This window comes from Saccopteryx leptura, chromosome 4 (genome assembly GCF_036850995.1).
Source record: "Saccopteryx leptura isolate mSacLep1 chromosome 4, mSacLep1_pri_phased_curated, whole genome shotgun sequence".
NCBI classification, from domain to species: domain Eukaryota; kingdom Metazoa; phylum Chordata; class Mammalia; order Chiroptera; family Emballonuridae; genus Saccopteryx; species Saccopteryx leptura.
This window is the reverse complement of record NC_089506.1, coordinates 83,623,634-83,636,568: the sequence shown is the minus strand read 5'-3', so window position 1 is coordinate 83,636,568 and position 12,935 is coordinate 83,623,634. Positions and strand designations below refer to the sequence as shown.

Here is a 12,935-nt window from a genome sequence, read left to right as displayed (position 1 = left end):
TAATATTTCCTCTTGATATTAGTGCTCAATTTTCATGTGTTTGCTATTTTTTCACTTCACTAATTCATTAAGATTTTGTTTTGTCATTTGGGCATTTAAAGTTTGCAAAGGGTTTGCAAAGTTGGTACTGAGTTGACCTCAGTGGTCTCTGCTCTTCCCTAGTTATATTGTAATAAATTGGGTGTACTTCATATAAGTAAAATCATAGTGACAGATGGTAGAAAAAAAAATGAGCTCTATTAAAGTACGTTATTAAGTCCAGTGAAATATAGAAAACAAAATCTTTATTGTGGATAATTACAAAACAGTTTTGAGGCATACTTGTGATTACAGTGTAGATCTTAAAAGTAAAATTTCAGAAACATAATACTATTTAAATAGAAATAAATTAAGAAAACAAAAACAAATGTTAGGTTGTAAAGCTCCCAAAGTTACAGAACAATCCTTGGAAGTATTATGAAATCTTTAATTAGTAAAATTAATAATGAAAAGGCATTCTTTTGAGTCTCAAATGATACCTGGTATCTCTTAAATATCTTATGCAGGTTATTCTCTGAGGTGTTAGAAGATTCACTTTCATATGGAATTTTATTTATTTATTTTTTACAGAGTATTCGTGTCACAGTTTAACATCAGGGATCCATTAATCTTAATCTTAACCAATTTTTTAATTTGACAATATAACCTCTGATATTATTCTGAGCTCCACTTTTGTTTTATTTTGTTTTCCAAATAATATTGTGGTACAAAAGCTAAGTGTATGCAGAAAATAATTAAAAAATCTTTTTTTTATTTTTGAGAGAGAGAGAGAGAGAGAGAGATGGAGAGAGAGAGTGAGAGAGAGGGGAAGGGAGAGAGATGAGGAGCATCAACTCCTAGTAGCGACATTTTAGTTATTCATTGATTATTTCTCATATGTGACTTGACAGGGGGCTCAAGTCAATCCAGCAACCCCTTTTTAATGTCAGTGACTTTCAACTCAAGCCAGCAACCTTTGGGCTCAAGCCAGTGGCTTTAGGATCATGTTGATGATCCCATGCCCATCAGGCCAGTGACCTCAGGGTTGTGAACCTGAGACCTCAGCATCCCAGGTCAATGTTGTGTCTACTGTGCCACTAACAGTCAGACAAGGACTATTTTAAAAATATATATATTTTTAAAGGCACTTTGAACCAGATTTTTGGAATAAGAGATTTAGGACAGCCATGCCCTCATTTTAGAAACAAAATAAAATTGGGAAAAAATCTAGATGACAAAAATGATGGGTGAGACTAAAAGGAAAATAAAATAGTTCCTGAAGAAGAAATATATAGAAGTTAGATACCTAAATTAATACTTGTTTTTTTCATTAACTGGTCAGTAAATAAGTGAGAAATATATATCAATAATATAATAATACAAGCATCAATATCTTTGAATTTAAAGACACATGAGTTTGAACAATCTTTCTTTACAAGCCAATTCAGGAATGCCAGACAGTGAACAGCATGTTCTTAAAACTTATCTGAACTTGTTACATATAGTATAGAATAAAAAATCAAGTTGCTTTTCCACTTAGTTTTTATAACTATTTGAGGTAACATACTTACCTCTTTATTCTTGTTACTGCCTGCCTCCTCGTTTATCTAAGCCCCATGAGGGCAGGAAATGTATATATTGCTTATTCACTACTTTATGCTTCATACCTGGTAGAAACCTAGTGTATGTAGGAACTCAATATTTATTGAATAAGTATGTAAATGAATAATTTTCAGAAGGAGCAGAGGTGTGTATGGATCATCATTCAATGCTCTAACAGTTTGGCTCATTCTTATGGTTCAGAATAAATTTTATCAACCTTTGTGAGTGGCAGACATTTCAGTTTACCCAACTAGAGTCCTGGCCTTAACTCTCAGAGATAATTAATAATTAGATAAGAGGTCCTCAAGTACTAGAGGCATAACTAGTTACCATTAGAAAAAACGAGACGAAAGTATCAGTCGGATGTCTTTAAAATGACCATAATTATGAAGTTGAAATGTCAATGAAATAATTACTTTCATATTGGTAAACAGAATAAATAAAGAAGTGATATATAAAAATCATAGAAGTAGAATATAGTGAAATTTGCAAGACAATAATCCATTAATTCAGCTGTAGTGCTTTAGATATGAACTTCTGTGAAGCTTAGAATTATAACTCTTTTTGAGGAAAGGCTCTTGGCTGGGTCAGGTACAAAAATAAATTGTAAGAAAACCCTGTAAAAACTGAAGCAGTCACAAATCAAAATGCAATCTTTCTATGTGATGGTTGTTTAATATTTCTAATGCTACCTTTAATTCTAACTTTATGCAGAAACTACTGTTACTGATGCTATCCTTTAAAATGATGAAAAAAGAAACATTCTCCTTTTTCTTCTTTTCTTTTCTCTTTTTTTCTTTCAATTTAATTTCATCATCATAACATCACAGAAAGAATAGAAAAAGCCAGGAAATTATTTTTGTTGGATTAATATATTTATTTATGCTTTACTTTTGAGAAACATATATTTATTTGGAGTCTATATATTTATCCATCTATGTGAATTTCATGTATAAAATTTCCCTATAATTTGATTCATGTGCAATCATATAAGAGATAATTCTAATAGACATATAAAACTTACATTTATACGTATGTTATTTTATTTAATTGTGACAATTGTTTTATTTTATTTTTTTAATATTTATATATAATATCAGAAAACATTAAATGGGTGAACTGATTTATTCAAATGGTATGTGATGAGTTAACTACTGTACAATTTCACTTGTGTTAGGGAAATATAATATTTTCCTCAAATTTTAGTGTGTTTTAAATTTGAGTTATTCAGAATTTCTTAAAGACATCTATAATGTATAATTTTTGTAACTTTACAATAATTAATAAATATACACTTCTTAGGTATTGTGTTTTAAATAAATAAATATTTCATTTATTAATAACAAATTTTCTTAAATCTTAATTTCAGAATCAAATCAAATTTAAATAATTATAAAAAATAACATCTGTGAACTTTACCTGTGTTCTAGTCATGTGTTTACTTAATATAAATAAACAGGAATCTCAAGATAATTTTCATTTTTGATAATAAATTCTCAAGGAAAGTGAGATGAATTTACATATTTTGATTAAAGTAAATTGTTATTAAAGTACATGAATATTAAAAGTATGAATAAAAATAGTACAAGACTACAGAAGTTCTATGAAAAAGTGATATTTAATAGACAATCACATAATAATAGTTATTTTAGAGAAGGTAAGCAGTATCTTTGGAGAGTGGGAGAAGATTGTATTTTTTTTACAATACTTTTTCAATTTAATTCATAATTTCTTTAAAACTTTTTAGTATTCTTTAAAAGATTTTTTTTATTATATAATTTGGATTTGCAAACTAACTATGTTTTTTGATAAAATATAATACATAGTTCATAAAAATGAAGAGTAAGCATGCTTGTAAGAAAACCTAAAAAGGACAGCAAACTACAATATTACAATCCACCCTACATTTTAGTCTGTGTAAAACTTAAATGTTTTATATTAAAACTTTATTTTATGTATATATTTTTCAATTTAAGTGCATTTCCAATTCACTGGTCCTCACAAACTGGACTAATTTAAGGCCACCCATTATAACTTTCTCCATATCTAGTTTTAAAATGAATCTAATTTTCTAGCCATAATCACCCCAGTATTCAATTTTATTGTTTTGATATTTTGATATTGTTTTGTTTGAAAGCATTATATTGCTCAAAAATAATTCAGGAAACCAACAACTATTTTCTATGTTTATGGAAAGCAATTTGAGGCATTGATGAAAAAATGTTAAACATGTTTTCTAAAATTTCTGATTATTTTTATAACTTATTAATCTCTATCATTAAGGTGTTCAAATGGATTTGTGTAGTCTATATATCATATTCAAGTTTTGAATAGAGAGGACCAAGAAATGTAATGAATAAAAATAAAAATCTATATGTTAAACTGCTAATTAAAAACATCTAAAATAACTTTATTTTCTTCAAAAAATACTGCTTATAATTACCAAGAGAATAAAAGTCCTACAGTACATCATTATACACATAGCAAAAGTATTACAAAATGTTCAAAAGAGAACAAATAGCAAGGAAAAAAGTAATTTTTCTTACACACAGATTTTTTACACATGTATTTTTTGTGTGTGTTACAATCAAAACATAACATTTACATGCCATTGGGGAAATATTTTCGCACATTGATTTATTTTATTCCTCAAGATACCAGAAGCTCTTAAGAAAAAACTAAATTATGAAAAAATATTATTCTCCTCCATAGGTAATACTTGAAGACAAATTTTATAGATAATAAATTTATCTAGCAGTGGATAAACCATCCAAAAGTACAAAATAAAGTACAATTTTACTCTTAAAAATTCTTGACTATACTATTGAAATTTAAAATGTTACTAATATGGAAGCTTACACTATTGGGATATTCCTTTGCTATATGTGAATGGGCAGTGTACTGTTGAAAGGTAAAATGTAGTAACTAAGAAATGTTTACTATAAATTATAAAGAAACCAAGAAAATGACAAAACAAATTTTTATAGCTAAATATTTAACAATGGATATAAAAAATAAGATATAAAATAATGCTAAAAAAGAGAAAATAAGGAAAATGAACAGATGGGACAAATACATAACAAATAATAAGATGATATATGTACACATAACATTATAAACAATTAAAGTAGATGTAAATAATCTAAGCATCCCAATAAAAAGGCAGAGACTGACATAAGATGAAAATTATACCTGACCCTGGCCAGTTGGCTCAGCTGTAGAGCGTCTGCCTGGCGTGTGGAAGTCCAGGATTCAATTCCCAGCCAGGGCACATAGTAGAGTCACTCATCTGCTTTTCCACCCTTCCCACTCTCCTTTCTTTCTATCTCTGTCTTCCCCTCCCGCAGCCAAGGCTCCATTGGAGCAAAGTTGGTCCAAGAGCTGAGGATGGCTCTATGGCCTCTGCCTCAGGCACTAGAATGGCTCTGGTTGCAACAGAGCAATGCTCCAGATGGGCAGAGCATCATCTCCTATTTGGCATGATGGGTGGATCCCGGACCAGCGCATGCGGGAACCTGTCTGCCTCCCTGCTTCTCACTTTAGAAAAATACAAGAAGAAAAAAAAAAAGAAAGTATACCTGACTAGATGCATTTTCTTTTATCTTATTATTTGAATGGTATGAATATGTTTAGTTTTTGTTTGTTTGTTTGTTTGTTTGTTTGTTTGTTTGTAGTGTGAGACAGTCAAGACAGGAAGAAAGAGAGATGAGAAGCATCAAGTTGCATTTGTGGCACTTAAATTGTTCATTGACTGCTTTTTCATACGTGCCTTGATCAGGGGCTCCAGCTGAGCCAGTGACCCTTTGCTCAAGCCAGCAACCTATGGCTCAAGCCAGCAACCTTGGGGTTTCAAATCTGGGTCCTCAGTGTCCCAAGTCATTGCTCTATCCACAATGCTACCACCTGGTCAGGCAAGTATGTTTAGTTTTTTTTAAAAAACTGTCAACTATCTTCCAAAGTGGTTGTACAGTTTACATTCCTACCAGCAATGAATGAGAGTTCCTATTGCTCCACATTCTCAGCAGCACTTGGTATTGTCAGTGTTCCAGATTTTGACTGTTCTGATAGCTATGTAATGCTATCTAATCAGTGTTTCATTCACATTTCCCTGATGATGTATGATGAATGTGGAGCATCTTTTTATATGCTCACTTGCTATCTGTATATCTTCATAGGTGAAATGTCTGTTAAGATATTAGTCTCATTTTTCAGTTGGGTTGTTTGATTTCTTATTGTTGAGCTTTGTGAGTTCATTGTTTGTTCATTTTGGATAATAGTCTTTTCTCATATGTGTCTTGCAAATATTTTCTCCCAGCGGTGGTTTGGCTTCTCATTCTTCTGAGACATGCTAATTCTTCAATCCAACCTTTATACACAGTCTCCCAATTCAGTGAATCTTGCTGAACTTTAGGTCTCTCACTTCCCCAATTCCTGACTCACAGTAAGAACTTAAATCATTATTTAATAAGATATAAATATGGCATTGGAAACTGTACTAATCCAAGAAAAGACTTGAACCACTCCTTTTTTGGAGATAAAGTTAATAGAAGAGGCTCAGTTAACTCAGCAAAGACTTTGAAAAGGCAGGATTTATATTAATGTGGGTAGGTAGAGCAGAGTAAAATAAACACCAGTGGAGTTGTTCCTTAACTCATTCTAACTAATGCTATGCTTGGTTCTTGGGGTTCTACTTATTTAATATTTGCTGAGCTATTTTATTTTATTTTTAAGGGATGACTGTAGATAGCTTTGGAAAATTAGCTGTGACAAGAAGCTTGACAACCTCATCAACAGAGATGATTCAAAATACTGAGGGCATTACAGAGAGCTAGCTTTAGCCATACTTTGCATTCTAGGGTTGGCCAGAAGGCATGAAAAGCCTTTTTATAAATCCTCCACAGAGATACAGCAGGCCTGTAAAACAGTCTCACAGATGGCAGTGTATTGAATTTGATACTTAGGCAGACGCTTAACTCTCCAATTATGTCCCCGCGAGTACAGTACTCTCTGAACATGGTTTGGGACTCAGGCCCCAAGGCCACTGTCTATTCCAAAGGCAGGGGATGAATTATGCAGAATTGCCATTCCTGAAATAATTAAGTAGATTCTGTTGGGCATTTCACCTTCTCTACACAAGACTCTTCCATAGTCAAAATAGGTGAGTCTTGCTTTATCTTTTCATGGATGGGAAAAAAGTTTTTGGTTGCACCAGTTAATATCCGGGCTGCCTCTGTATCAAAGATTCCATCATGACACTGGTTTTCAAAGCTATTACAGTGTAGTCATTTTTGTGAAAATAGGAGTCACAATCTCTTCTAGTTGTTGTTTCTTCTCCAAAAGCTCCCTCATCATGAGAAGGCCATGGCGCTACTCTTGGGAGGAATCTGTTGTATGCAGTTTTCATGGCTGGACAGTGATGTGATTAGAGTTTTGGCAAAATATGAGTGACTATGAATGAAAAACTGCCAGAGGTTATATGCTGTTAAACTGTGCTACATCCTTGGGTCGTATGGAAACTTTGAAAGTGCTGGTGGAATTGGATGTTGACATAGAAGTCCTGAACTTCTGGAAAGAGAGAGCCCAAGAGGTTGCTGCTGCGTACTCCCAGACAGAGTGCTTTCAGTTCCTGCAATGGGCATATGCAAGGCTGGCTCTGGAAATATATAATGCAAAGTCCTCTGCCACCATTACAGACACAGAGAAAGGACCAGGGAGACTCTTTAAAGAGGACAAGAACACCATCCTCAGCGTATGCTGTATAAAAAGTGAGTGGTTAGAGACCCATCTGGAAGTTTCTATTAACAAGCTTTTGGAGCATGCACTTTAAATAAAAACACAAAGATAGCTTAAAAGTGAAAAGATAAAAAAAATATATGTTATTCTAGTATTATTCAAAAGAAACCTGAATTAGCTATACTAACAGAACAGGCAAAGTATATCTCAAAGTAACAACAACAAAAAATTTCCCAGAACTAAAGAGTACAGTTTCATAATAATATGTTGATTAGAAAAGAACATAATGATCCTAAACTGTCTGTACCAACTAATAGCTTTAAAATGCATGAAATGAAAGCAAATAGAACTGCAAGTAAACAAAAAATCAGTAGGTGTACAGAAGATTTTAACAATACAACACTAGCTTGATTTAATGGATATTAAGGTCCAATTCCTTAAAAATAGTATAATATACATTTTTTTCAAGTCCATTTGGATCATGCAAAAAATAGATGATACTCTGATGCATAAAATAAGTCTCAGATTTAAAAGAATTCAACTGATAATAAAGGAAGATCTGTGACTACAATGAGATTACACGAGAAAGGAATAACAAACATCTGGAAATACTGTAAATATTTATGTAAGTTATACATTTTAATATTAACCATGGGTCAAAAAGAAATCAAATGGAAAATTGAAAATTGTTTTGAATTAAACAAGTGAAAAAAATTAATTTTATAGAATGCCACAAATGTAGTACTTTTAGGGACATTTATATCAAAAGGTCCCTATATTAGAAATTGGAAAAAAAGCTTCCAACCAACAATCCCAGTTTCATTCTTAATAAACTATATAAAAAAAGAAAGCGAACTTAAAATTTACAAAATGTATATAGATCAAAATAAATAATATTAAAATAATAGACAAAATCAAGGTAAACAGTTCTCTTATTTACAGATCAAGTATTTATTTATTTATTTATTTAAAGTATCTCTTTATTTAGAAGAATAACACTGAGAAAGCTCTAGACAGAACTGATGAAGAAAAGCAAAAAATAAGAAGTAACTTTCTTATATCAGGAATGATAGGTAACATCTCTACAGATTCTACATATGTGAAATGGATAATAAGGAAATTTTCTGAACTATATTATGGCAATTAATTTAACAGTTTTACCAAACTTCTAAAAAATAACTAATAATGAATTTTACAAAAACTTTTCCAGCAGTTCCAAAAGAAAGGAATATTTCTTATGTCAATCTACAAGACAAGAAGAATTGATTTGATCCAAAACCATAAAAAGACATTACAAAAGAAGATGACCAAAAACCAATATCTCCTGTGATGATAGATCCAAAATTTCAAACAAAATTTTAGCAAGTGGAATCCGATATTGCGTTAACAGGATAATATATCATGACAGTATATTTCACTTTATGTGTCAATATCACTAAGCCACAAGGTACCCAGATATTTGGGCAAATATTTTTTATCAAAATAGTTAAAGGCCTAATAAATCAAAAGGACTGACCCTAACCCAAGTAATAGTAAATATTTCTTGCCTCATCTTTAAATTGGGACATCTGCTTCTTTTCCTGCTTTTGGACTGGAATTTTGTAATTTAAATAATGGATTTAGTTTCCTAGCTTAATTTTTAAGTGGCTTGAGCCAAGTATCTGAATACCCCTAGAGAAACTGGCCACTGAGTTACAGAAGTAACAATGACCAGATAGACAGCAAATCTTGAAAAAAAGAGAAGTGCTTATAATCTCACAGCCTTCTTTGTGGGTTATTTGATATATTCCTCACATTATTGTATCAATTTTATAAATAGAAAAAAATCTAAGAAATTTTAATTAACCATATTTGATAGTTTAAGAATAGCATCACAAGTTTTACACATTAAGCACCAACTACTTTAAACATCATTTTCTAGTACTGATGCATATTAAAGGTAATCATAACATGTTTTAATGCACTTGCAAACCAAATAAACTGTGATAAGCAGATTGTTACCTTTCATTTACAAATGGACTGTAATTTCAACATACTGTGCTTTGGCTCCTCTCCTGATCTTGAACTCCATTACCCATCCTGCATTGCCCTTTGTGCCCTTATGGAATCAATTGTAGGGCCTATTTTGGTCATAGGCACAATTGTCTATTTGAAACAGGTAATGGAAGGAGAGAAATAAAGGTTATTTGGATGTTCCACCCTAAATATTCTACATGCTCCAAGATTGTAGAAATCATGGAGAACTGACATTTCTTTATTCCATTATTGATAACAATTTCCCTAGTGACAATTTTTGTTCCTTTAACCTTTTAGTTTACTTAACTTAGAAATTTTAAAATTACATGAAAATTACCTCTATTAGATTCAAATACAATTACACTAAGGTTTGAAACTTTTTAAATTGATTATATAGTACTTGTCACTTTATAGGTCTCTCTGGAGACTCCTAGAGATTGACACAAATCCCTATACTCAAAAGACCTGTGTACTTATCCATAACTATCATTATGTTTTGTGTTGAAGAGAGTGATTCTTGGTATAACTTTTCTAACTATCAATATAAACAATTAACGTGTGTAGAAAGGGGGATTAGGAGAATGTGATTTTAAGAAATTTTTCTTTGAATGTACCAATGTGGAAAGAAAATCTACTTAAAACAATATAAAAATGTGAGTAGCAGAGACTAATAAATTGGTTTTGAGGCCCTGCCTTCTTGAATATAATCTGCAAGAACCAAGACATATGTTTTGAAAACCCAGTAATTCATTCTTTTCAATGGAAGATTTGGATAATGTTGATGATGATTCTATCTCTATACCTTATGGCTGTTGTGAATATTTAATAATATAATAACTTAAATTACTTTGACAACTATTAAACAATACTGAAATAATAGTTTTATGAATAATCTAAGAATTGCTCAAAACCGCAATAATTATCAACAACTAGGCCACTATATGTAGTATACAAAACACATATTAAAAATTATTTTCTATTCTTCCTATGAATCTTCCTTTAATGCAACTACCTCTTTAATTTTACAATAGGTGGAAAATTTAGAAATCACACTTTAACACAAAAATATAAAATGCTAAGCAATAGGACCATAATTAGAGTGATGAGTGGATGAGTACAAAACAGATGCTCATTAAACATTAGTAAATTAAATCACGCTGAAGACATATAAAAATCCATAGAGTATTATAATATTACATTTATAAAAGCATATTGTGTTTAATTTGTTTCCTTATGACTATTTTGGTAAAGGTCATATATAACACTTGTGAAAGAGTATACTATGGTACTGAGTATTTCATAGCAAAAGGTTAAAAAAAGAAAGAAAGAAAAAAAAAGGAAAAAAAAAACATAGCAAGGGCCATAATTATATAATTCTAAATTATAATCGCTTGTAAAAACTAGATCATCAATGAGTTATTGGACTTTTTAAAACTATAAAGTCTTCATAAATTTTATGACAAAAAATCTTTTCTTTTGTTTCTGACCTTAACACAAATTCAATATATTTTAGAAATAATTCCTAATAGAATTTTAGTAGCCTGAAGTGAATAATGTGTAGATAATATGAATTTTTAAAGAATAGCTCCAATAACATGACACATTTCTGAACAAAGAAGCCACTGTATGTATGATTTGAACAAAATATATAATATTCAACAGACGTGCTGTTTTTTGGCATAAATTTTTCATTCTGAGTAAAAATAGTCCCCTAAACTTTAAAACAAAGATAAAAATAGTTTAGAAGTCACATTTTAGCATAAGGATATAAACTGTTAATCTACTAATATTGACTAAATTACTTTGGGGCATATAATTCAACTGTGCTGTATTGTAAGTCTGTCCTAAGATGAAGCATCTCTATGGTAGACAGATGGTTGGCAATGCAGAAAGGAAGTGAGCAATGGCCACAATATTCAAGGTCAGACAAATTATCTGACATTTTCATTCTGTACATATCAATTTATGGTACCGAATAATGAAATAAAATAAGCACACTAAGCATACCTAAGTTAAAATATCTTTACATATTGTTGCCTTACTTATCTGTCAAAAGAGCCCCAATAATAACAAACTAATATCTTCATTTTGCATTGAGGAAACCAAGAGTCAGAGACAGGAGCTGTTAATATAAACTTTACTGCAAAACAGAACTGATAAACATGCTCTCCCTCCAAAAAAATACTCCCAAATATGAGTGTTATGACAAGTGTAAAGATTATTGCAGTGCAAGGCAGAATATAATTGCCATTAGAAAGATAAAGATAAAACCTTAATGATCAATGCATGAATGCAACTAATTTAATCATTTTATTGATGGTAGATGAGGTGCTGATTGGAAAACAAACAAACAAACAAACAAACAAAAAAAAAAAACCTTTCATGATTAAAGGAACGAACCCAGAGGGTTGAAATAATTATATGCACATGTTTGGAGGTGGAAGAGTACAGAAACATTTTATAGAGAAAATTAAATCATTCAAATTGCCGTGGAATTGGGTTATGTTTAGGGAAAACATTTGAGACAATTTAGAAAGGTAGAGCGGGGTGAAATTGTACATGATCATGTACAACTAAGCTAATGTGTTTATGCTTTTTGGGAGAAAGCAGTAGGGTTAGAGGGCTAAAATAATCAAAGGTACTCTTTAGCAAGGTAAATCTGCCTTCAATTAGATGGGTAAATTGAATAGAAAGCACTGAATGAAGAGGAAAGTCAAGTATTTACTAAAACTATCAAACCTAGAGGGAAATAGAATATGGTAGGGGATAAAATAATGAGGAAAACTCATGCAAGTGATACTACAGAAGTAGAATTGACAAGACATTAATAAGTGTGGGGGTATGAAGGTTAATGGACTTTATATATTCCATATAGGTAGCATATATATAAAACTGAGGCTCATAGACATAGATAAAAGTGAAATGGTTACCTGGGAAGGAGATGTGGGGGAGACGAGTAAAGAAGGCCAAATATACAATGATGGAAAGGATTTCACTTTGGGTGATGGGCACACAACGCAATTAACAGGTCAAATGCTATAAATGTTCACCTGAAACCTATTTACTCTTATTGATCAATGTCACTCCATTAAATTAAATTTCAAAATAAAAAAAAATCATAATCCACACAAGAAATGTTTTAAAAGAGATATTTTCATAAATTGTATGACTCAGAGAATAGTGGTAACATTGACATAAACTGGAAAGTCTGGAGAAATTGTTGGTTTATCATATTCTTTTGGTTACCTGGAGACCTCAAACTGCATAAATATTAATGCTTATTTGGAGAGACATAGATAGAATTCATAGAGTACAGTAGAAATTAAGTTGCTGGTAATTAATGATTTATCACTGAACCAAAAGAAGGACTTCTAGAAAAAAATCGCTGTATGAGTTATTATAGTTATGTCTTTCCCTTTTATTTTCAAAATTATTCATGCCTGCTCTTGGGAAGAAAGTTGAAATGTGGAATTTGTATTTAGGATCCAGATTATATGCCTCTTTTTGCCTCATTCTTGAGTATCTACAAAGCTCAGAAATAAAATTTAAAAAATAGGAAATGTAGT

At 31.1% G+C, this 12,935-nt stretch overlaps 1 protein-coding gene and 1 pseudogene across 6 annotated transcripts in view; one reads left to right on the top strand and one right to left on the bottom strand.

Annotated features, from left to right (window-relative positions):
* LOC136403281 (ankyrin repeat domain-containing protein 45-like) overlaps positions 1 to 7,447 on the top strand; it is a 39,929-nt pseudogene extending 32,482 nt beyond the window's left edge.
* PCDH9 (protocadherin 9) overlaps positions 1 to 12,935 on the bottom strand; it is a 999,455-nt gene that overhangs the window by 664,844 nt on the left and 321,676 nt on the right. The gene's annotated exons all lie outside the window — the stretch shown is intronic.